Source organism: Stegodyphus dumicola, chromosome 6 (assembly GCF_044657685.1).
Source record: "Stegodyphus dumicola isolate Sdum_Otavi_A_Nest chromosome 6, ASM4465768v1".
NCBI lineage: Eukaryota > Metazoa > Arthropoda > Arachnida > Araneae > Eresidae > Stegodyphus > Stegodyphus dumicola.
In genome coordinates, this window is record NC_140773.1 from 66,136,342 (window position 1) to 66,160,308 (window position 23,967).

Genomic DNA, 23,967 nt, shown 5'->3' on the forward strand with positions numbered 1-23,967 from the left:
ATGGATGTGCGCAATAAAACGAAACGACTTCATTCTTATTAAAAACAACAGGGCGAGCTTTCATTACTATGATTTCATTGATATTTTAAGAAAAATGAAATATTCGATATGTTTAATATGTCTGTTTTTAAAGCCAAAATGATATCCACTGAAAAATTAGTGTAAAATGTAAAAGTAAGCAATAACTAGTGTAAAATGTAAAAGTAAACAAGAACTCATTGCTAATGTAAATAAGCAGTATAAGTTTTTGTTTCTTGTAATTTGTCTTAGAGTGAATTATATAATTTTGTTACTAATTTCATGTTGCTTTTATGTTGTTGCATGTAAATAGTTTGATGGTTAATTAAGTGTATAATACTACAGAATTATTTAATGTATAGTAAATTTTGCTTCATACATTGCAAAACCGTTTGTACATTATGATTGCATATTAATCATATAGCATTAAATGTTCAGTAGAAAATTCAGTGCTCAACTATAAAGTAAAATCATAAAAATATACAGAACTTAAAATAGCATTTGTAATATCTAATTTATTTGAGTTTTTTTAATGCCCTTGTTATTATAGTTTTACAGGTTTAAAGGTAATAATGTTTCTTATTTAAAAATTCAAATTTGTTTGTTTATAATATTTTAAAGGGACACATTACTCTTTCATTTTTTGGCACATTTTCAAACTGATTGTGAAAATTGTTATTAATATTATATTTTTTAAATATATAAACAAAATTTGAAAAAAAAATATTGTTACACCAGGTTGATCATAAAACAATTTTTTTAAATTTCATTTTTAAAAATTGTCTATTACTTTTTTATATTTTACTTCATATGTTAGCAAAATGCTACATTTTTGAAGAGCTATACAGTATATGGTGTTTCAGATGGATTCAGGAGTATAATAAGTTATGATTATATTTTCAGATAATTATTAGTTTTTCCCTTTTAAAATTCCTTGAAGATAAGTAAATTCCAAGAATCAAACCTCATAGATAGTTAACAGGCACAACTTTCGATCTAGAGAGCTCGGAAATTAATTATCATGTTCATATAATCTAACGTGGACATATCAAGATTTCATTAAAGATTAATGCGGAAAAGTAAAAATTCATATCTTAATTAAAAAGTATTTAATAAAGACAGTCGGCAGACCAAAAGCAAAATGATTTGCTGTGAAAGCTTAAAAACACATCTTTGGTTTTCATTTTATAAGAACATGGATCACTGCAAGTTGAATAATTGTTTTTATGATAACAGAGTTATTTACATAACACCATTTGACTTAGGTTAAAACAATACTGACAATAAAAAGTAAACTTTAATGTACTTATACCGATAAATAATTGATAATATATGACTTTTTAATATTTAGTTTATTATAAAAGATCTCTTACACTAAATTTTGTTCAAAAAATAAATGTAACAACCGAAAATGCTTGTTCTTTTATTCTATTGCCATACTGAAAAAAATTATATACTATTTAAAAAATTCTGTAAGAAAACGTTTTTTCTTCTAAAATGCTCTTTATATTCATAGTTTTCATGTTTATATATAAATGGAAAATACTGAGCAATGTTTTGTTTGCAGTTCGAAAGCTTTATGAATTGTTCGAAAGTTTATCCAACTATGGAAAATAAAATGAGAATAAAATAAATAATTATTGATCACCCAGGTGAAGATTTTTATCAAGCGTTAGAAAAAAAATAAACTCAGATATTTGGAGTTTTAAAGCATGAAATATAATAAATGCTCAGGGTAGTATTATTTAATTAATAATCTCCTATTTACTTTACATCGGAATAACAAAATTAACTTCTATTGAGAAATACACGCGCTGTAGGTTCACTCTCTTCGAATGGAGGAGAGAGGTTTCTTAGCACTCCCTCATGGTGACTTCATAAGACAGATGCGTCTATATCACGTGGGCTTCGTTTCTCGAAGGTCACCATCCAACACGTCCCCGCCTATGCTCTCTCTTTCTCTCCATTCTCCATCCCGGTTCGAATTCCAAATTCCATTCTGAGTAAGAAGACAGAAACAAACGTTTTAACAGATACACAGCTAGCAAACACGTAAGTTAATTAAATTATTTTTCTGGGCTTTACTGTATATTATGCAAATTAAATTTTATCATTTTAGTCATTTTATCATTTTATCTTTTTAGTCTTTTGAGAAAATATTCGTACACTTGTTTTTCCTTTTTTAATTTTTTCAACAATTTTGCATGATTTTAATTATTTTTATATGATTACAGGCGAAAGTGTCGTGTAGCAATTTTCTCAAGTAAGAAAATTAAACACACTCTTATAAGAACTACATATTCCGATTTGAAGATTGCATTTAAAGATTAACAGACCTGCCAATTGCTTATTGATTTTTAATTAGCACTATAAATAATTTTAAATCAGTGTTACTAAATAATTTTTTCAGTTTTGATTCTTACTTGAAAAATCACGAAACACTTTCACTTCTGTTAATTATTGATAATTAATCAGAAGTTAGTTTGTTCCCTTTAAAAGTCAACTAATTTCCGACCAATCAGGATAATTACTTAGTTTGTTGGTTACATTTTCGCTTTTAACTATTTCATTTTACTAGTTCCATTTTAAATTTTAATCATTCCATTTTAAATATGCTAATGCGTTAATTCAATTCATAGAATTCTAACTTTAGACTTCAAAGGAGATAACATATTAAATAATTACTAGAAAATAAATTATATGTATAAATTATGAATTTCAATTTATGGTCTTTATGAAGTATTAGTTCTAAATTTCATACTTTATGTCTTTAATTATATATTTAATTATATATATATTTAACAAATACAATATTATTAGCTAATTCATATATAGAAAATTAAAATTTTAAATTATGTAAATTCAATTGCAAACGGCCGAGCGGTAAAGTCGCTGAACACTGGTAGTTCGGGCCGAGGTTCGAATTCCGCAAACGGCTGGCTGCATGGGCGTTTTCGTAGTTTTTCCCACGTGTAACGTGTATACGAGCCAGTTTCCCTTAGAAAGTCCTCCACGAAGGCATCCCTTCTCTTAGGCAGATAGCCCTAGTATGCTTCGCCGTAACTGAATAAACCAAATCAATTGCAAACAAAATAAAATTATTAATTATTGCTGCGAACTAATTTGCAATATCATTCAAATTCAGAAAGCATAAGTAAATAGAGTGCAAGTATGTAAATACATAAAAAATATAATAAAAAAATTTATCTTAAAAACTTTAAAAAATTTAAAAAAAAAAGTTCTAATTTAATTTGCATAAAGTGGATAATTGTTGAGCAGTAAGAAGACAGATCTTTTCAAGGGGAAGTTGCCCCAAAAGTTAACTCTTTAATCACTTAACTCGTGTTTCGCCATCCATATAGGCATGGGTTAAGAATTACACAAAACCAAATTTCACTACTTTTGGTATTTTACTACTTTCAGCCTTTGTAAAGAGAAAGTTTTGTAAACATTAACCAAAACCAAATATCTAAAAGTTCTAAAATAAAAAGGTTTTGGTTTCTTTTGTTAGTTAGTCTTCTGGAAGACCTTTGTACGGTATCTTTCTCCAATTCAGCTTCAAATTTTATTTCGTTTCGAAATCCGGACATTTTTTCGTAGATTGATAATAAATGAAAGTGTTTCGTTATACTTATGAAGGAATAGTTTATGTTCTATCATTCGTTACGCAAAAGGTTGCTTAGAAGGAAGAACAACTGGATACATATATTCTTCAGTGTTATTTTCATCCATTATTCTCGACTTCATTTGAAGAATTCCGTGAACATCTATCTAGACTTAAAAAGTCTTCAAACTCTTTTTGCTGTCCTTTCCAAAACTCTTTCAGACTAAATACATCGGAAGAGCAGAAAAAGTAATATTATTGCTCTTATATTACTTTCCTTATATCATGAAGAATTTCCTTTTGCAAGAATATAAGGAGGTGTAACATTTGGAATTTTCCTTTCTAAACAAAGCTGTCATGCAAGTATCCCTATTTTGCCAAATAATTCCTTTTAATTTCTTTTTAAGTATTTTTCGCACAAAGATAACATTGAATTTACTAACTTCATGATCTCTTTCACCTCTTACAACTTTTTCCCGGATTATTTGATTCCCAGGCTTTTTGACTCCCAGAACTTGTGAATATCTTGAAAGTAAAATAATACAACTAAAATGCTAGAGGAAATGCTTCTATCATTTCTTTCGATTTTCCTTTCAGACTTTCTTTAATTCGGGGGCAAGAATATCACAAGCTATTTTTGTTGAACATCATACAAGCTTTCTGGAACCTCCAAGCATCAGGATTTTGAGTTGTTGAGGAAGACAACCTCTTGATAACAAATCTACAGGTTTCATACATCCAGGTATATGATTCACTTGTTCTAATTTACAATGTCTTTTAATTTCTTTCACTCTGTTTTCAATAAAAACTCACCATAAAACTTAATTCTAGTGTCCAAAAGTAAACGAACCTCTTCTTTCAACGTATTTCTCATGAAAGGATACATATAAGCTCCAATAAGAGTTCATGCTCTGGGAATATCAATATTTTTGATAGAATATAGGAATACACTTGTACAATAGGAAGATGCAACAGCAATATGCTTAAATTATTAGTGAAAACATGACAAGGAATTTGACATTCTTCTGAATCCTGAATCTTAATGCAGCTGAGTTGCTGCATCCATTTTCGAAATACACAGTATATGCCAGTTGGTAAAATTTCATATCATCCCAATTTTAGAGACAATGTTTCTTGAAGTAATGATTTACAACAATACCATCTAAACTACCAAAACATTTTCTTCAATTTTAACAGACGAATTAGTGACTCATCTCTAACATTAAATACAACAGAAAAGGTGCATTCTATTACCTTTCAGATAAATGTTTTCCTTTCGTTTACATCCTGCACACTTGCCGAAAAACTATCTACCGTGTTTACTCGTGTTATAGATAGTCGCACTTGTTTTGCCAGTTTCACATTTTAATGAATGGTTATTCTTAACCGATATTTCCTCATCGTCCTAAAAATAGGCTAGCACACATAAATAGTTTTTGTATAAAATATTTGAACTAATTTTATTCAAATAAAAGACGATTTATTATTTAAGAATCGTTTAACTATACATTTTTCTTTATCGCAAGTTAGAATTAAGTTAGATATTTCTTATTAATTTTTTAAATGGGATTTTTGCAGATGTTTTTGCTTACATTTTCAACATACAAGTTTATTAAAATTTTTAGTTCCAAGAAAAACATACATATAAATTTACTGATATAATATGCCATACTTTTATAAAAATAAAAATCATTATCAAAAACATTTATCTAAAAGATAAATTTTCCTTGCATTTTCAACTGTCCTAAAAATAGGACGACGGTAAAATCCACTACTAACGAATCCCCATCAGTTTGTAATGGAAATAATCATTTCTTTCTCTGTTACATTCCAAACATTGCTATTCTAAAAATGACCCAGGGCAAGGCACTTTAGTCTAGCTTTCAGGTGCACATCATGCGAGAGATACCTGTATAAAATGTAGGTAGGGTGTTGAGTGAATGTTTCAAACACTGGCTCATGAAGTTAGTTTGTATTTTTAAATTCCTCGAAGTAGACTAAATTTCTCTCGTTTATGCATGCTTGAATTTTAGAGAAGAATAAAAATCCAAAGATGACGCACGGAGATGACATATTGGAGAGGAAGCATTCTGGTTACGTAGTAATATATTGACCGCATATACTCCCGCTTTTAAAGGACGACTGCGAATTAGGGGACCTCAATCGCCAAATACTGGTGGTGAAGTATCATCATCAGTATTTGGTTATCTTTTAGTTCTGCGCCATTGCAGCGTAATTAGATTATTTTGAAGCAGAAAAACGTGATAATGAGCTATGCCCTCACCGGAATTCAAACCTGGACCTCTAGAATACGCGCCGAATGTGCTAACTGTTACACCACGAAGGCGTGCAGAAAGGATGGAGAAAATACTTACGAGAGTCTGCATAGCAATACTCATTACATGATTTATGAACATCAGAAATTTCTCTCATTCTTTCTAAATCTGCTTAATCTGACATTTTATTTTTATTGAAATACAGATTTAAATACTTCTCTCTTTAATTTATGTAGAGTTCCTAACATGATTACAGACTTTGAGATATTACCTTTCTCAGCTAATATTTTCTTGTGCAAGAGACAAAAGTTTTGTGTTTTATATTTTAGAATGAATATAAACGTTTACTGAATAAAGACTGGTGGAAGCACATAAAGTTATATTTTGCAATTTTTATGAAGCCGGTTTTTAAAATTTTAAAAGGCCAGAACTGGAATATTTGCTACATTTTAAATATTTTTATAGTTAGAAATACAAGACTATGACCAACGACTGCAAAAATAAAGGGCTGACGAAGTCTTTTATGAACTTACAATAATTCTAATACGTACGATGATGTTTATACATTTGTACCATAACGCGTATTCGTTTCTTCCTTTTTACTTGTTAATTTTTTCTTCAATTTAAGAATTAATAAAAAATTTCTTTGTTTCTGTATTCTTACGAGAAGAAGCGGTTACTGAAGGATGGCACTTGTGAAACAAAAGGGAAACGCCTCGCAACCAAAGGATTTCACTAATATAATTGGAGGTCATGGTCCTTGGCAGCTTGGTATCTTTACGTTCTTTTTCTTTTGTGCCGCATCACATTGCATACATAATCTAATCATGACATTTTTTGCTCCCAACGTAGATCATTGGTGTGCAAGATCTCCCGAGGTAAGCATTCTTTGCTCTACTTCAGCGTTTCCTGAAATATAGTATGTGCCATAAATGCTACATGTTTTTAAAAATAGCAGCAAACTGATGTTCTAAAAAAACTCTTCTCCTAGGATTTATCATAGAGATTAATATTTCTTGGCTTATAGTATATTTTAGTTCAAAATTTTAATAACAGACCACGCTGAAAGCATCACACAAGAATAACACGAGCAAATTATGTTATATATAGCAATCATTTGTTTGCTGCGAGCGAAATAAATATTTTTCTTTCATAAACGCCAGCGCATTAATATTTTCGAAAGAAATATTTTTCTTTCATAAACGCTAACGCATTAATATTTTCGAAAGAAATATTTTTCTTTCATAAACGCCAACGCATTAGGTCGAAATTTCCAAAAGCGGGTTAAATACTATTTCTGTAACAAGACCATGGCACCGTGACTTCATTAAAAACTTTATATTTTGCGTGGTGGCAAGACTGCCAAAATGAATCTCTCTCTCTCTCTCTATATATATATATATGCTGGTAGCCGCCCAGATGGGAAAGTGGTTAATGACTTTGACTGTCGTACCGAAGGGCTCGGATTGAAATCTCGGAGAAGGCATGGATGTAATTTGTCCGTCCCTTCAATAACAGGCAACGGTGATCTACCCATTGGGTACCCCTATAATAAACAGACCACTGCTTCCGGCCTTAGTAGTTTCCTACCTCCTATAAATGGCTAGAATTCGCCATTCGAAATATATATGCTGGTATAAAATAACGTAAAGAAACAATTTCAAGAACTTTTGAATAAAAGCTAATGACTGAGTTCTAAAGTTCTGAATGTGAATTGTGAGCTTAAATTTGAGGTTTTGAATTAAATAATATTAACGAACTTTATAAAATGGCTTCATCTCAGGACCGGGATAGTGTTAATTTGCCAGAATTACCTCAAGAGTTTGATTTGCTGAATATCATGCAGAATGAAATGATGCTCAACTCAGAAAGCTACATATGAGAATATTCAATCCTTGTCTCAATGGAAAGGCGGAACTCAATGAAACAAGCAAGTTAATCTATAGCTTAACTAGCCTAAGGAACTTATTTTTTTATACAGAACCTTTCAAAACTACCCGGCGCCCTAAAACTCAGTGCCAAAACTGGACAAAGTAAGCTCTGTTGTCAGAAGAAGGCCCGCTGTCTCAAATGGGCTCAAACTCATTTGAATATTATTTATAAAAAAGGCAAAAATATTCCTGGAAAGTTTATTAATTGTGGAAGAGACCACATGCCTCCTATGGAGGCTGCTCATGGTACCCTAAAAATGTAAAAAGAACAGAAAAAAATGCCAGAACTTCTGCGAAAAAATAATGAAAAATGTTCAACTCTAATAAGGGAGCTAATACTGCTAAACCTGAGCAGCCTGAACAAGTCTAACCAATGGCAGTGAATCATAGACATTTACGGACTGCATTAAGACTACATTAAATCCTGCATAAGACTTGCTGTCTCTGTCCTAAGAAAAATTAAATTTTTCGTTCAGAGATTCAAACGAACAAATTCCCTATTGGGAAAAATACAGAGTCATGGAAGGCATTGGCTCTTTGAGTGAATTCAGTTTTGAAATGGAATCATATACAACTGTTAATTCTACTTTTTATATTTAACTGTGCTTTATTTTTTATATTCATCATGAACAAGGAACATTTTTTAATTTTACAAACACGGTGTGTTTTTTCTGCAGTGTATATTGTGATTCGTCTATGCCCCATTTCAAGACGGCATTTTAATTAAAATTGTATGCCACTCCACCTTCCTGAACTTATGCTCAAGAAAATTTGCAGGCATTCATGAGTTGGTGTCGCATGTCCCGTAGCCAAACTCGAAAGCTTTCGCTTTTCGCTACATCATTGAGCCGCACTTCGCTATATTTGCTGGATGCATTTTAAAATTCTACAAATAATTTGGCAACCCAGCATATATCCTTTTAAAGAATTTAAATTTGTATAATTTTACGAAATTAATGATATATCTCCATCAATCAGTGAAAACGTGAATTGAAATGTTTGTTTTCTGAACATGTTTGTGATGAGAATTAGGTGCAATAAAAAATAAATAAAATGTTTTACATGCGTGTATTTCAGTATTTTGTCTTTATTATAAGCTTTGGTGTTGTTATTACAAAAGCAGTAACATTCAATATCATCATTTAAACAATAACTGCACCTAATTGCGGGAGAGATTCTCTACTGAGGTGCACAATGTATGGAGTTAGAAACAACTTTTATTAATGAAGCGTCCCTTGTTTGTAAATCTCACACTTTGCTAAATAGGATTTGCTACATAGGATAAGTAAAATTTGGGAAAAAAATAATTAAGATCTTTCGCTCTGTCAAATGGCAACAAATTTAAGCTTTTACATTTCGTATAATGGCAACACTAGTCAAGTAGTTTAGATGACAAATGGCACATTAAGGTAGTATAACATTAAGAATTTAACATACCACCCCAATTTGAAAAGATTACTCTATAAAATCTTTTCTAGTTATCCTGATAGGGTACTGGCATCAGAAATGATTTTGAAAAAGTCTTCCTAAAATTTTTTAATTGAGGCGTTATACTATAATATCTTTGAATTTGTTTATCTTAGATCCGTTCAAAGATATCTGTTATTCCTGGTGAATCCTAATGCATTGAATTCCAAGCTTTTATTTATGTCTTATGTCCCCCCTTGAATAAATGAGAAAACAATATTGTAGTTTCATTATATAGAAAGATGCGAAGCAGACTAATATATTATTTATGAAGCGATAAATAATCAAATTCGTTTTAAATATTATTTCAAGTAATAAATTGCTTTTTAAAATGAAAGCCAATATTTGAATGTGAAATTTGCGAAACGCTAGGCAGTTCGCATCACTTCTACATTTGCTTGCCTGAATTAATAACGTTGTAACAAATATCTAATATCCAGCTGTATTTCTTAAAATGTTTGAATATTTCTATGTGGCCGAACGTAAAATAAAATAATTCAAAATTTAAACTCAAAATTAATAAATTTCGAGCAATATAATTTAAGATTTTTAGCATAAAATATTGTGTCGAATTTTAACTTGTAGGAAAAAATATGTCTTCAGGAAAATGTGTATGATTCTGTTTCATTTTAATAAACAAACTTGTCCCATTTAACTTGAATTTAACTAATAGCTAAAAATTCATTTTACATCTCTCCTGTATGCATTGTTTCGTCACATATTCGCTGAGTGCAGAGATTTATATAAATTTCATTAGCAAGCGGAGTAGTTTGAACTCAGAGGAAGAACGTAATCGCACGACTTGTTGTAGAGAGATGTTCGGCTGTCGCTACAGCCGACGATTTTTTCCTGTTAGATTTAAAATAAGGGCTTGGTATTAGGCAGAATTGGTAACTGTGTTTTAATTTAAATTAGGTTTTCCGATGCATGCGTTATATATAGCCTTAAATAGGAATATGGTATTGCCGGCCAGTTAATTTGCTATACGTTCCAAGAAGTTATTGAAAGAGGAGGAGACTTTGATTTTGTTTGTAATGTTTTAATTTGACTCCCAAGTAGTGAGGAAAAAAAAGCGAAAGTAATATTTTGTAAATTCTTTGTATGTTTTGCTTGCTTTCACAGTCTGTTTAATCTAAATTTGACAACTCGTACCCCAGCTTAGGTGACGTTTGAGGTTAAAGTGTCGAATATCAGGTATTTAATTAGAAAGCAGCAGCCAAATGCTATAAATTTCATTAGAATCTGAAAGACAAGATATTACGCTTGATAAAATGGTGAATCGAGAACAAGATGCATTAAAATATCTGTCGTTCAAATTCCGTGTGTTTTAAGAATTCCAAATTTTCCCAGCTTTGATTTATATTTAAATGTGACAATATGTGCTATTGCAACTGACTATCTCATAATTACAAGCTGGAAGTTTAATATTGATACATATACAATTGATCGGCAAAATGCTTTCATTTTAAGTACTTGTCGAAGCAAGGAATAATTGAGATCTTTAATCCATCCGAAGGCCATCCTCGCAAACGTATCTGTTGAGCAATGGATCAACGAGAGTCTGCCATTGGTAAAGACACGTACAGGCGACATGGAACGCAGCAGGTGCACCATGTACAATGATTCTTATGCTAATGGTTCCATTACTTCCTCCCTTTACTTGAAAAGACATCCAATTAAATGCAATGCTTGGGAATATGATCTTTCCTTTTATGAAGCAACGATCGTGGACAAAGTAAGACCTTATTTCACTTTATCTTAAATTATTTTTTAAATGAATTTCAGAAACCAACCTGCTTATTCATGATATCTCTGCCTTCTTTCAGTGAAATCTTGTTTGTGATCGCGAATGGATGATATCCATTACCAAGACCACCTATATGGTCGGTTTTCTGCTATCATCAAGTTTGAGTGGACAAATATCCGACAGGTAAGTAACAAAAAATTATCATAATTTTGCGCGATAAGCTAGTTCTAATAAACTACATTTTTTTAAGACTGAGCAAAAAATTTAATACACTACGCAAAGTGCTATAAAAAGTTTACAGCAGTTTATTTGAAAAAGCATCTGAGCTATAGCTGATCTGTATGCTTAATGGGATAATACACTACTCTATGAAACAAAATAAATATGTTTGCGCATCAGTGGTTTGAAGATTCAGTGGTAATCCAACTTTCAACAGTGTGGTGGTTCATTAATCATAGTATTGCATCAAAATCATAAATTTCAATAAATCAACAATGAATAAAATATAAATTGATTTAATTAAATATAATAATATCACAACCTCAGAAATCTCACATCATCACTGCGTCACATCTTCCATCAACTAACACACCCAATGGCGCTCTCCGTGCCCTCTAGCTTTACGCGGGTCTTACCATTCTCCCCGCTTAAACTCCCATGGAGTTTGCATTTCAATTTTCAGATATTCAGATAAAATTTAAAGTCAATAAAATTTCACTAAATATTAAATTGGTAAATTAATGAAATATATAATATAAAAGTTTTTCAAGTTCATATCATTCAGTCTTTAAATGGTAGCGGAATGACTTCGTTGATGGCTCGCCGAAGAACACCAGTAGACATCTTAACTTCAGCTACTCTGACCAGACCATCAGTACCAGGATACGCTTGTTGGATGCGACCCAATGGCCAATGCAAAGGATTGGAGTATGAGTCCTTTAGCAGTACTAGTTGACCAATCTGTATGTTCGGCTGCGAAATGCTCCATTTAGCACAATTCAATAGTTGATTTTAGATACTCGGAATGCCACCGATTCCAAAATTTAGCTTCGAGTCTCTGAACTAGTTCCCACCTGGAATGAAAAGAAAGAGAATGAGAAGCAGTGTGTGGTTCAGGAAAGGATAACATAGCATTTCCTGTCAAAAAGTGTCTCGGAGTTAAAGGCTGTAAGTCATTCGGATCGGAAGAAAGCGGTGATAATGGGCGGATAATTCAGAACTGCTTCTATCTGAGTAACAAAAGTAGTTAACTCTTCAAAATTCATGATAGCTGATTTTGCTACCCTTAACAAAATCCGTTTCCCTGATTTTATGTTTGCTTCCCACAGTCCGCCAAAGTGTGGAGAAATTGGTGGGATAAATTTCCATTGGATGCCTTCTTCTGCACTAAATCCTTGAATTGGGTTAGATTTGCAAATTTCATTGTATGCGTTAAGAATATTTCTCGCAGCTTTGAAATTCTTGACATTGTCGCTCCAGGTGACGGTTGGTTTGGGTCTTCTGGCAATAAATCGTCGTAAACAGGGTAGAAATGCTTCTGTTGTTAAATCAGAAACGACTTCTAAGTGCACTACCTTAGTGCAAAAACAGATAAATAATGCAATATAAAACTTTAAAGTCACCTTTGAACTTTTCAAATTAGATTTCGTGATTATAGGTCCTGCGAAATCTAATCCAACCTTCTTGAAAAGTCTGGAAGGTACGACTCTGTCCCTAAGTAGATTACCCATCATCTAGTTTACTGTTTCATTCTTCGTTCTAAAGCAAGTGATGCACTTATTTATTACTCTTCTGACTCGATCTTCACCAGACGGTATCCAATATGACTGTCTTATTAAATATAATGTAGTCTGTACACCAGAATGCAAGGATTTTCTATGATAATATTCAATAACTAAATTAGTGAAATGATGAACCTTTGGCAAAAGCATCTGATGTTTCTGAAATTCAGAAAACTTAGAAAACTGCAGTCTTCCTCCTACACTCAGTACCTCAGTTTTGTCAAGAAATACGTTCAGAGATGATATTTTACTATTTTTTGGAATAGATTGTTTGTTTTTAAGCACTTTATTTCCCTTCGAAATTCAATTGACTGTATGAATTTTACTAAAACTTCAGTAGCATGTCTTAATTAAGAAGCACATATGAAGTCTGTTCTTAACTCTGGGTTCACTTTACAACTGAATTGCATTTTAGAGTTTCCTGCTTGAGTGATTTTGGAAGTTTTACAATATTTCTCACCCGCTAAGGAGGAACTTCTTAATACTGGCGTCCTCTTTGAGATGTGTACAATTATTTACTATGCTGTGTGTAATTATTATTTATAATAAATTGTCAATTTGTTCCTGCTCATATAAGGTGATTATTTAAAGAGACAGCCATAAACCCGCAGTTCCCAACAGTATGAATACTTTTAAAGGGTATTACAAAGTAATAAATTTACTACTGCCATTCCTCTCCTAGATATTCTTAATAGTGATTTTCCTTTCTATTTAACTTTTGAAAGTTTCATCGTGCATGTGGAGATGTAACGCCTTCATAGAAAAAAAAAGAAGCATTAAAAATTATTTATCTGTTATATTCTTGATTGTAAAAATTAAGCAAGTTCAACAGTTTAATATATTTTTAAATTAGAGATTTCCTTTAAATTATCAAATAAAAATGTGAAATTTACTTCAGTTTGAAAATATAAATCAATCGAAAATCATGCCAAAAATTTAAAACTAATTAAAAGAATAGAAATTCAATTAACCGCGTTAAAGTTCTACTGTGAAGAGAATAGCAAAGTAAATATCTGGAGGTCAAGCTCGTGCTCTGTTTCATGTCTTCAAACTTATCCTTATACAATTTAATTATTTAACAACCATATGAAATTTAAATTGAAGTATTTGTTCTGCTTTTTTATTCTCATGTTATTTTCTATTGTTTACTTTTTCTTTTTTATCAAATAAACTTTTAATATGCCACAAATCAAATTTAATCTTGCATTACATTTCAATGTAAATGTAATGCAGACTATATAAAAATTTTTTCACGAGTTACTTAGTATTATAACATACTGTGAGATTAAAATAATATTTCTTAACATTTAAACAAATTATTATATACATAAATATTATTTTCAATTACCAGGATAGGACGACGTCGAGTGGTTATCGGATGTCTCTTTGTGTTTCTTGCAGCTGCTTTTTTGACATTACTGTCTGAGAGTTTCTTAATGTTTGTTATTCTTCGTTTCTTTATTGCTCTGGGAATGACATCTCTCTTCACTATTGCCATCGTCATATGTAAGAAATATATTTTATGTATTTTAGATAAAAGAAAATTTTGCTACATTATTGATACGTATTTTCTTAGTTTGCTATTTTGATACTTTTCTAGTAGTATATTTTAAATTGATTTGTTTTAAAGTTATAAAAATATCATAGCAATTTCCGATTTCATTGATTCTTATCTATGCATTTGATTGTAAAATACAAGATATGTTACAAAATATGCCATAGTTCATGATTTATACTAATGTACTTTTTCGCTCTTTTCTGATTCGCAGCACTTCATTAGAAATGCGCAAAATATTGATCCAATGATTTGTTTATTTTCTTAACTCTTTTTCTTTGTGACATGAAGATGTGTTTGCTTTATATTTCAACCAGTTTTGCATTTATTTAATTTTATTTTGTTATCTTTTGTATTTAAATGCATTACATATTATGTGTCAATTGAGTTGATGAGATATATTTAAGGTTTTCCAAAGTACAAGAAGTTTCTAAATTCATGGATGAAACTTTAAAAAATTGTAGGGCCTAACCAAACTAGCATTTTCTGTAATATGATGCATAGGCGGAAGTGGAGTCTATAACACAGGAAATATTCAGAAAGCAAAATGTTTTACATGACTAGATTTACAATGGTAATTCAGTTGAACGACCGCTAGTCAAAACAGAAGCCTGAAACCATCAGAGCAATGTCTATGGTAGATACTTTTAAATACTAGAAATATTCTTTCAGCAGTGAAATCTTCTAGAGATAAGATCTCTGGCGAAATTAACAAGCGTCTTGTATACAAACTTTTCAGTTGCTCATCATAAAAAACGCAGATGGGGTAAATCTGGCTATCATGATAATCAGATGACATGACTATTTGGCCTGTATATTTCCTTTCAAATAATTATTTATCTCCATTCTAAAACGCGCTAGCAGGTTATCATGTTAGAACGGCACTCAACGTCAAATGGCTAACGGAATACACCGTAGAAATTCCAGTGAGATCTATTCTAGGCATTTAAAAGATTAAATATCTTCTTCGAGTTTCTTTGGTAAGAAATAAGGCTCAATCAAAATCACTTTCACGATGTGATTAATCACGATCACGATTAATCACGATCTGTCCAAGCGCATACAGAGAATCTTCGCTGGTCAGCATTTGATAGTGTACCGTAAGTATTTGCTCAAATATTATCACTACGCTCTTCATATAACTTATTCGCTGATTGATATAGTGCTTAAGGCTGATGGTTGCCGTATCGTCAAGCCCGGGTTTGAATCCCAGAGAAGATTTGGATGCTTGTAAACGTATAATGTTTCTGCGATATAAGGTGCTTAAAATAAACGGCGAATTAAAAGTTTCCTAGAGCGGCCTTGGTGGCAAAGAAAGATGGGTTGGATACCGTTGCCTGTGCCCTCCCTCAAAAGATTCACTTTCAAAATTTGGACGAAAGTGGGCAAAAGTGTTCTGTTACTTATAAGTTGCCCCATGCCCATGGAAGGAGAGACTTACGGAATGTTACCGTTTGATGACGAGTAAAATGCTCGAATATTTTACTATCCGGCAGTTAACATCAAAAGCACAAAAACCTGCAGATTCTGTCTATTTGAAATTTTAATACAGGTGCAGCTGAACAGTTACACTGGTTCTGGTGCAACCTCGGACTTCACTACTTATGTACGCATAATGTAAAATTTCCATATAGAAGAATTTACAGTGCAATCATTGCATATGACAGCTACATACAGCTTTGCCTGACTTCTTGGTCTGTGTTTGTGTACGCATCCTTACAAATGCAAAGCTACGACTAACAGAATAATCCGTAGTATAAATTTACAATATCTGAGGATTAGAAAGGCGCACTTGCAAATTTCAGTGAATTAATTTCTTAAAAAGTCCTGACTATGATTAACACTAGATGTTTTGCAGTCCGATTCAAAACGCATCGACTGTCGCTCTTACATTCTACCAGCCAATGAATCTGCACTATTGTACCGATTCTGAAGCCGATACTGGATTTAATTCTGTGTGGACATGCTGTGAAATCTCCTTATCAGGGGGAAAGGAAGTGCAAAAAAATTTGAAGTACTGTATATTGAGAGAAGCACTTTATTTTCTAAAGATATTGCAGTGTAGTGAAGCTGTGCTTAGACAACCGAAAGCAAAGAGATTTTGAAGATGAATTTGCTCACGTGACAAAATGCCCTATGGAAAGAATTCGTTGAAAACTCATAATCACATTACAAGGATCTTATTACAGAAATTATGAAAGGTGTAATCTTTGATATGTGTACCAGCCCGTTGCCAAATTTTAACGTTGTTTGAATATTTACTGAACTTTATGTAACAATGTATCTTCCTTTAAGATTACGTTGACCGAATGTTTTGCTTAGTTAGCGATGCTGCAATTAATAGTCTCATTCTAAAGTTCTCATTCATTCTATTGAAAATCCTTCGATACTTTAAATTTTTACTATATGGTAGGAGTTTTCCCGAGTATAATAAGGAAGTCGTTAATTTTTCTTCGAATTTGATTTTAGTCAAATTTATATTTTCTAGTAATAAGAATTTTTGACTCTTTGATTTTAATTTCCGATAAGAGCACCACTTTTATATTTCTAGAAATTTGCTCTACTGAACATCATTCTTTGATTTAAGTGTGCTGATTCTATAAATGACATATAATTTTAGTAGATGGTGAGCTTAATTTGTATGGATGATAGTATGAAAACTCAGAAATAAAACGTATAGCCATGAGGACTGATTCCAGTAGAATCTAAGCTCCGCTGTTTTCTAAAATCTAAGTAGAAACTGTTCTGCAGTATAAGAGGGAACATGTTTCGTTAACAACATTTTTTTATAAGTGAAATAAGCTATTAACTGATTTTAAACTGATGAGTTTGAATTTTGGTTTGAGCTGCCAAAAAAATCCTTTCTCAGGAGTTCCTACTAATAAAAAGTACAGATGTTTCTAGCAAAAATTTTACTATATTTTCTTTGATAAAAGCAACCGACGTTATACATTTTAAATTGAGAAGACAACTAATATTAGCTTATTAAAGTATTGTAGGTTTCGTTGACATATTTCCTAATTTATAAAGATTAACATTGTATATTTTTGGACTGTCTCTTTTTCTACTGCCTTGTGAACAGAAAATATAACATTACAAAAGATGCACTGTACATTGTCATTGTACATGTCGATGATTGCGACACACTTGGTGAACGGAAACAAATTTTTATTACACACTTGGTACTTTGCAACGAAATTTGTGCATAAAATTATCTTTTGAGGTTTTTATAGTAGAAATATTTCCGGAGAATGTAAAACTTGCTCTGTTGTAGTACACAGCACACTGCACAGACACTGGGCAATCGAAAAAAGGATGCATTGGGATGAGTATTTGTGGAAGTTACGACACTATTAAGGCAGTTATGGCAAAATGTTAACTAATGAAGTTATGAAATTATTTCTGAAAAGCTGCAGATGATGCATTGCCGAGAGGTTACTTTAAGTAATAGTCAGCACAATGGCTAGCTGGAAATGGCTCAAATTGCTTAATCGCTGAAATGCATCAAATCATTTGTTGAATTAGAATGACTTAAAACATCTGTTATGCGAGTACTAAAATTATTATTATTATTACTTTTACCACTACGAATATTAATATATAAGAACTAAGTTTTCATAATAAATCGGAGTAAACATATTGTCGAATAACAGAAGGGTAAGTCGTTCGGAATCTAATAAAATTGATTTTTATTTGTTTATTTTATTAGAAAGCGCAAAAGTAAACAAAGATTAGAAATATTATAAATTGCTTTTGTATTAATATTTAAAAAGTAGTTATTTGTCAAATACTTTGCAGCAATGTGTTTGCCCTATGCAACCTTCCTAATAATTGGGTCCAAAAAAGTCTGAAGCTGCCATAGAAAAGGATACGATTCAAAATGCCAAAGCTCTTTTAAGAATGCACTTTTTTTTCTTCTAATAAATATCCTTAATTGTTCGGAAGCGTTTAATATAGGCTGAGAGTTGGCAGATTTTAAGAACATGTACTGAGCAGTATTGTGTTTTAGAAGGCTTCCGTAATTAAGAGCAGAAATCAGAAAAGGCGTCCTATTCTACAAGTGCACCTAATTATATTTAGTTTAAATTAAATATAGTATGTGCCAAAAACTCTAATCGGAAATACCTAATTTAAAATTTTGAGAGTTACTTAAATTATTACAATTATTTATTGCTATTTTCTTTGTAATTTATTCTTGATTTCAGTTTCTGAAGTAGTGAGCGCAGAATATAGAACCCTTTACGGCATGACCTACAAATACGGGTGGGCGATTGCGTATATGCTGCTGCCAGGTATAGCTTGGCTGATTCCCGATTGGTTTTGGTTACAACTTGCTATCACATTGCCCTGGTTAGGACTTCTCTGCGTTTTCTGGTAAGGTTCTTGACTTATTTTCAAATTTTCGTTTTTTGATCAAGAGCTTACCCACACTGAAATGTAAAAAAAAGCAAAATTAACACGTTTCTGTATATAATGTGTCGGTAAATTTAAAAAAAAAAAGCAAAAATACAAACATTATAGCATTAGGGCTGCTAGGTCTACAAATAGCAGGCTGCTAAATGAACACAACACCGTTTCTTGGAATTCTACTTACTCATGCTTTAACACATTGCGGTAATTCATTATAAAGACTAGTGTTAAAATGGAAGAAAATTATAAGGTGACGAATGACCATAACCATAACGTTTATTGTATTTGTCGTACATTTATTTTTTATCGAAATATTATAAAAGGAATGCACAGTTAACTGTCTGACCATGCAGAGTGAGTTTACTGCAGAAATAATCAATGCGTTCGCCGTTTTATTTCACAAATTATTGCAAGTATAGGTACAGGAAGACGGGATACCAGCAATTTCACTATTCCTCGTACAGATGTACTCCCATTGCAGTAACTGTGCATTTCCGCCCCAATGGATAAAACCTCGGCGGGGGGTACCATCCTAAGGACTTTCACCCTTTTTACCCTGCTACCATACCGCTCGAGTGGACTTTCGTTTCGGTAGTATATTAAGTGCCTCCATTATCGTACAAACATATGCGCCTTCGGATTCGGATTCCAGGATTCGGGTCTGAGTCCACCCGATCGGCAAGAAGCAGGTCGAAATCTCCGCTGGGCTCAGACTTCTGGACTCTTCAATTAAATATGATAACAGACGTTCCTGGCAGCTTCGTATCTCCTCACTAAAAGTGAGGCTTAATACTCTTACCAGTAGCACTCGTTCTATAACCTCCACATGCAACGGTGAGATGGGTTATCTCGGGAAAGCTACTGTGGCTATGGTAGAAGGTAGTAGCGAAACGAATTGTTTTATATGCAGCAGCAATCTGGAGTAATACTCTCACAAATGAGAGTACATCCTGACGTGTAAAAGCCCATTTACACAGGTTCTACCTTGAGCCTAGCGGGAATCGTCTGTGTCAGGTCAGGAATCCTGTGATACAGAGCATTCGAAGTTCTCTGTTACGAATGCCAAGCTTACAAAGATCTTAACGGGATTTCTGCTCACATGGGAATTACAAGTAATGAGTCAGTAACCACAGCGAACTCCACTTTCGAAAGAGATGTTCCAATATTAAACCCAACAGCATTCTTCAAGAGGAGAAAATACATAATTAGGGGACTGTGCCATCTGCCGAAACTATCCTTACCACGGTTACAAGGCAAGAAAGGTAAAATGTAATGACCCTGAAGTATCTATTCTAAAGTAAGAGTTTTTAATACAAGCAATGGCAAGGAAAACCAACAGCGATGTTACTATTGGGCATTGGCAATTTCAAACATTTAAGAGTTTGTCTATTGAGTCATAATTATGATAAACACTTTACAAAGAAAAAATAAATAAAAATTCCTGTTCGTATTTGAATATCTGCAAGGGTACATAAAATTTAAGTCCTTTTGTTGTTCTAAGATCAAAGCTCCAAATAATAAGCTTTTCTCCATCCAGCCGAAAAATTTTGAAGCAAATAACCAAAATATTCAAAATTATATGTTACCTTCATCGCTTCAACTGAAGAAAATAAAAGTGATTTAGGTGTCGCATATTTAATTTCAATAAATACAAATTTTGAAATTAAGTCACCTGGGAACGATAGACTAGAACCACGCCTTTATTTCTGTTTAATCACGACGAGGAAAACTTTTAAAGTATTTAACGTTTTCATTTCTCAATTTTGAAATCCTTGAAAACATATAGTAACATCACTGGAAAAAAAGTATTATTTGTAAACCGCGTGAACTAGCGATCCTGGGAAATTAATGCACAGTTAAGTGTTCAATAATTAAATAGCTTTTCTTCAATTAACAAGAAAACAAATCTGCACGTGACATTCATCTGTGACGAAATAAAATCACAGCAAACATTTTTTATCATTCTGAATAGTTTATTTTAAATATAAGAATTTATGCTCTATATCTATAACAGTTTCAGTTACGTCGTTATAAAGTACGTATTATTATTTTGCTCTACGAGTGTGATTCTAAAATTTAGGAAGTGAAGGAAATTTACTTATAAATAGTAAGTGTTTTTCGTTGGTCCCTTTCGGGAGGTGTACTTGGAGTAGCTCATCTGGACAAGTTCGTGAGTATATTTTTGATTTCTACGCTCTCATTATGGACATTGTCTTGTACATCGATAGAATAGCTTGACTTGGTAAATATGGATGAGATAAATGATTTAGCAGTCCTTAATAAGCGCGATATTGTTGAGAATATTTTTAAACATGGCACGATTGAGGATTGTAGGCAGATTATGGCTGAGTTTAACTTAGCGTTTACCACGCTTAGAAATGGCTTACGGAAAATCACCCCAGAAATGGAGCAATGGCTCTAAAAAGCCTATGCAGAGCTTGCGAAGTGTGTAGCGATTAAACAAGCTGCAGGAGATTCAATGCAAAATATCTGTGGTAGCATCCCGTTAGTTAATACTAGCAATGATTCAACATCTAATCAAACTACAAAGCAACCCAAACCAGTTTCAAATGTTATTCAGGAAATAAGCAAAATAAATAATTATAATGAAAAATGGATTACACCCAAAAAATACCACAAACGCACACTTAATGAAAGCAGCAACGCTTCAATGACGTCAACCAAAAATAAATACTCTTCACTAAAAATAGATGATAAAATGGACACTACAAATGTTAGTTCGCTAAACTCACAAGAAGACTGTACTAATAATGAAGGTGATTTCATTACGCCCAACAAAAAGGCTAACAGAATTCCGCCGATTATTATTTCAGATGTCACGGACTGGAAAGCCCTCAGAGATAATATTAAGCAATTTACCATGTCCATGGAATGTGTACAGAAAGGTGGTGATATCCACATTAAAGTAAAATCGGACACTGAGTACCGTGAAGTCACGAGATACCTAGACGAAAAGGAAATTCCTTACCATACCTTCCCTCTCCCTCAGGATAAACCGATAAGAGTTGTAATCAAAAAATTATCTGTTCACACCAAACCCGAGGACATTATGGAAGAACTAACATATAACAACATCCCGGTTAAAACAGTAAGACAAGTTACCAAGAAAATAGACAATGAAATTGTCAAACTACCCACTTTCATGGTTGAAGTCAAACGCAGCATAGAAGGCAAGAAAATATACAGCATAACGCATATTCTAGATTTGGCTGTTAAAATTACTCCCTTCAGACCCACTCCAGGAGACAAACAGTGTCACCACTGTCAGAGGTATGGCCACAGTCGTGCTCACTGTAAGCACAAGCCCAGGTGTTTAAAATGCGGGCAAAACCATATTACTACTACATGCACAAAAGACAGAAACTTACCCGGCAAATGTTGCCTCTGCGGAGGCCTCCACATTAGTTCGTACCGTGGTTGCGAAATGCATCCGGATAACTTAAAAAGAAAAATTGCAGAAAAAGAATTCCAAAAAGAAGCGAGAAAAACTTCAAAAATAATCCCCCTGATATCAACTTAGAAAATTTTCCACCTCTGCCAAGAAGAAACATAACCCAAAATAGCAGTGAAAATGTTAATGAGCAGAATGCTTCATCCACCAATCAGGATGCAGCTGTCGAAAGTGAGAACTTAGGCTCCGTTTCCGATTTCATAATTTGGCTGAAGAAATTATTCCTGCAAGGAAAAAATCTCTTCGAGCGATTCTTAAAATCTAAATCAATATTGGAAAAAATCCAAGTCGGCTGGGAAGCCTTTGAACTTTTATCAAGCATCAATTATGAATTTTAACCACATTAATAGTAATTCAAGAATTCACCTCACTGCTCCCAGCAGTTTAAACCTCGCATTTTTTAACGCCAACGGTATTCGCCACAAGAACGTTGAAGTTGCAAACTTCCTTAATCGCCATAATATTGATGTGTTTCTAGTGAATGAAACTTGGCTCAGACCTAATGATAAGTTCAAGATCAATGGTTACAACGCATTCAGGACGGACAGAGACCATAACAGGGGCGGCGGTACTATGATATTAATTAAAAGGCATCTGCACGCCAACGAGTTTAATATTCCCAATAGCAGCAGCATTGAAACCACTGCGATCGTTGTGCATTCGCGCACAAATGAGCCGATTGTCATCATCTCGGCTTATAATCCCCCCAGAAACATTCTCACCAACAATGACTTGCAAATTTTTAACAATATCACTCACCCTGTTATTATAGCAGGGGACCTGAATTCTAAACATCATAGCTGGAATTCTCAAAGAAATAACACAAATGACAACAAACTTTATAGCTATGCTCTTACGAATGACCTTAGAATTTTTGGACCAACGGAACCTACCAGGTATCATCATACAGGCAGCTCGGATGTTCTCGACATTGTTATTACAAAAAATATCCAGCAAATCCCTTTCCTACAGGTGATTAATCAATTAACCTCTGACCATCTCCCAGTTAAATTTACTTACCATGGCTTTGAGAAGACCTTGCCTTTAAAGAAAATTATAAACTGGCAGAAATTCAATAATTCTCTGGAACAATTACCTGCACACCCGGCTCTTGCCGATATTGTAGACATTGAGTACAATATCACTAAGATCAATAGTAAAATTAAGAAAGCCCTTGATGATTCCACCAAATTCAAAGATTATAAGAAAGACAAGCTCCCCGACCACATCATTGAGAAAATAAAAGTGTTTATTCACAATATTTTCGACCTCTGTCAACACAGTCATAAATTCTTCAAAATTCAATTGAGCTCTGCCTAATATCTTTTTCAACGGTTCCTTTATGGTTTTCATAAGGCGTTCATAAAAAGCTCCCCACCATGGAGCAAGCTCGACGATAAATTTCCAAGTCAAGCCTTCATTTGCTAGAAAATTTTGAAACTCTGTATTTTTAATTATGCTGTAAAAATACTGTAAATCTTTGGTAGCATATTTGAAAGTTTTCGCGTTATCTGAATAAAAGGTGCGGCAGTTTCCTCTTCTCGAAATGAAACGTCTGAGAGCCAAAATGAATTTGTTTGCAGACATGTTGGAAATGAGTTCTAGATGTAACGCTCGTGTAACAGCGCACGTAAACAATACGATGTATGATTTCTGAATGTCGTTTCCAGACCTGATGTAAACTGGACCTGTGAAATCCACGCCTG

The 23,967-nt window shown here is 32.9% G+C and overlaps 1 pseudogene across 1 annotated transcript in view; it reads left to right on the plus strand.

The window, feature by feature from the left end:
• Positions 1–1,916: 1,916 nt before the first annotated feature.
• LOC118204832 (organic cation transporter protein-like) overlaps positions 1,917–23,967 on the plus strand; it is a 58,014-nt pseudogene continuing 35,963 nt past the window's right edge. The window contains exons 1-7 of the transcript XR_015041655.1: positions 1,917–2,070; positions 4,220–4,364; positions 6,569–6,776; positions 10,813–11,031; positions 11,123–11,226; positions 14,176–14,330; positions 18,585–18,753. The product of XR_015041655.1 is annotated as an organic cation transporter protein-like (transcript). The remainder of the gene's footprint in view (positions 2,071–4,219; positions 4,365–6,568; positions 6,777–10,812; positions 11,032–11,122; positions 11,227–14,175; positions 14,331–18,584; positions 18,754–23,967) is intronic.